This window comes from Peromyscus eremicus, chromosome 2, assembly GCF_949786415.1.
Source record: "Peromyscus eremicus chromosome 2, PerEre_H2_v1, whole genome shotgun sequence".
Classification (NCBI taxonomy): Eukaryota; Metazoa; Chordata; class Mammalia; order Rodentia; family Cricetidae; genus Peromyscus; species Peromyscus eremicus.
In genome coordinates this window covers 163,691,193-163,694,083 of record NC_081417.1, presented here as the reverse complement: position 1 = coordinate 163,694,083, position 2,891 = coordinate 163,691,193, and positions in this window count along the sequence as shown.

The following is a 2,891-nucleotide window of genomic DNA, read 5'->3' as shown; positions in this document are numbered from 1 at the left end:
GAGCTCTATGCTCAACTTGTAAACTTCTTGACTGGCCAGCGAACCGCCTCTCCCCACTTATTACCACTGCTTTTATAATCCTGAGAAGGGGCCGTGTGAACCTTAGCGTGTTAGGATCTTCCCAGGCCATCTCAATTTCCTTGATTCCCCTGGCTTCCAAAGCCCCTGTTCTCCCTCCAGGAGAGGTTGCTTTATTTGGGAGGAGATAGCTGCACCACAGCCTCAGCTGGAAAACAGAGTGGTTCTACACAGGCATGTGGCCTCCTGAAAACTTCAGTTCCTGAGCTAGGAGCAGCTGCCACGTGACCACAGGAACCCCATCACTGGTCCCTGGACAGCAGGGCTATTCTTTGTTGTAGGTGGTGAGGCCCAGCATGAGACAATCATAGTTAAGCTTGTTGGCCGTAGCTGCAAGTGCCCACATTCATAGACTGCTGTCCCAACTCAGGGGCAGAGCCTCCTCCTGCACACCAGACTGGCTATCTTACTCATTGCTGGTGCAGGGAGAGCCTGAATTGAACTGAGAATGGCCCCCATAGGCTCATATATTTGCATCCTTAGTCCCCAGTTGAGCTGTTTGGAAGGATTAGGATGTGTGGAGGAGGTTGTTGCTGGAGGTGGGCTTTGAGGTTTCAAAAAATCCATACCAGGCCCAGTCTCTCTCTCTGCCTAATGCCTGTGGATCAGGATGTAAAGCTCTTAGTTACTGCTGTAGAGCCCTGATGATAATGGGCTAATCCTCTGAAACGGTAAGCAAGATCCCAATTAAATGCTTTCTTTTTAAATAAGAATTGCCTTGGTTAATGTGTCTCTTCAGAGCAATAGAACAGTAGCTAAGACACTAGGTCTGAACCATGCCATTGTGTCCTAGAGACCCTACCTGCTGTACCTGTGTAGAGCCTACAGAGTGAGCCTCGACTACAGGGAAGGCCCAGGAGTCCACTAGGTGCATCCCTCCTTGACCAGGGTCTACTACCACCAGGAAGTGGATGCCTTTCTCTGTCTAATTTTTTTTTTTTTTTGAGACAGGGTTTCCCTGTGTAGAGTTGACCTGGAACTCACTCACTGTTGATGGGGGAATGCCTTTCTGTAGGGCTGTGAATATGTGTTGCTTTGATTGGTTGATAAATAAAGCCATTTGGTCTATGGCAAGGCAGCTTAGAGGCAGGTGGGAAATTCAAAGAGAGAGACAGGAAGAAGGCGAGCTGTGTGCACACGGGGCGGGGGGGGGGGGAGAGGAACGAGGGGACGATGATGGGACAGGGGACAGGACGCTAGGAGCTGCCCAAGGAGTAACATGTAATGGGACGCAGGTATCGCCACAGAACATGTGGCGATAGGCGATACATAGATTAATAGTTATGGGCTAATTTAAGATGTAAGAGCTAGCTAGCAAAGGCTTGAGCCATGGCCATGCAGTTATAATTATAATTAACATAAGCCTCTGTGTGTTTACTTGGGGGATACGAGTGGAGAGATTTGTCCTGACTGCTGGCAGGCCAGGACACAGGAAATCTTCCGACTACACACTGTAGTCCAGGTTGGCCTTGAAGTCAGAGATTCACCTGCCTCTACCTCCCAAGCGCTGGGATTAAAGGCATGTGCCACCATGGCCGGGCCCTTCCCCTGTCTATTGACGGCTAGGCAAGAGGAGTCAAAGGGCACTGAAACGTGGCCACTGTTTGAGTTCACAGGTCCTTGCTGTGTCCCGAATGGAAGTCCCTCCCCTCAGGTGCCAGGATACCTAACCCTGGATCGCAGGCTGTGTGTGAGTCAGTGGGGGCCAGGCTGAAGTCTCCCCACAAGAGGTTCCCTCTCCAGGCAGCCCCTGCTTCCTGTGTCCTGCAGGTCCCACCCCTGTTGTTGTGGGGCCTTGCAGGAACTTCCTTTGAAATGTTCTGGAATGGAGGGCATGAGGTGAGGTCCAGAGCTGGCAGGGCAGGGGGGAGGGGAAGGCACTGAGTGCCCAGAGGCCAGCACAGCTGGGAAGGGGAGTGACAAGGTCAGCTGGGGCCTGAGAAGTGTCAAGGGCAGGAATCACCAGAGTGCCACGGCCCAGGCCTCCGCCGAGGCCAAGGGTGTCAGCTCCAGAGCCTGGGCCTGTGTAAGAAGATAGCCATATCTTGGTGCGTGCCTGGCCTGCCTCGGCACCCCAGCTGCTTAGTCAGCACCCCAGAGGGGAACCTGAGCTCAGTCTGCCAAGGTAACCACTTGGTGGTACCTTGATGGAGGTGGTGGTTCAGTGCCAGCTCTGAGGGCTTAGGGACCTAGAAATCAAAGTGGGAATGGGAGAAAGGAGGAGTACACGTGGCTGGAGGGGAGACCCCCAGTGGTGCTGTGGGTTTCAGGCTCCCTATCTCATTCCATAGTTTCCCTTGGAATTCCCTACAAGCAGTCTCACCTCCATCTGTGAGGACAGAGGTATCCTCTTACCTGCATAGGATAAATACGTGGATTGTTGGGACCTGGGTACCCTGTCAGATGTCTGTGCACATGAAGTAGGGCTTCCAGTAAACACGTATACATGGGGTTCCCATTGGACCAACCTGGGACAATATGACATAAATAATAACAGTCAGGGATCAGAGCCCTTGACACAGTGAGAGCCCAGGCAGTGCAGTGGGAACCGGAAGAAGGAGAATCTTCCTACAGTGGATGGCCAGCTTAGCTAAGGAGACAGAATCTCTGTCAACCTTCCCCAGGCATCATAAAATTAAGAAGGGTGAAAGTGGGTGACAAGTAAGATGTTTCCAGCCTGAGGTATTACCCGACTTCATCCTATCACAAACACAGGGAAAGGGGGTGAGTCTGGTGACCTGAGTTTAATCCCTGAAACCCACATGGTGTAAGGCAAGAACCAACTCCTGCAAGTTGTCCTGTGATCACTACAT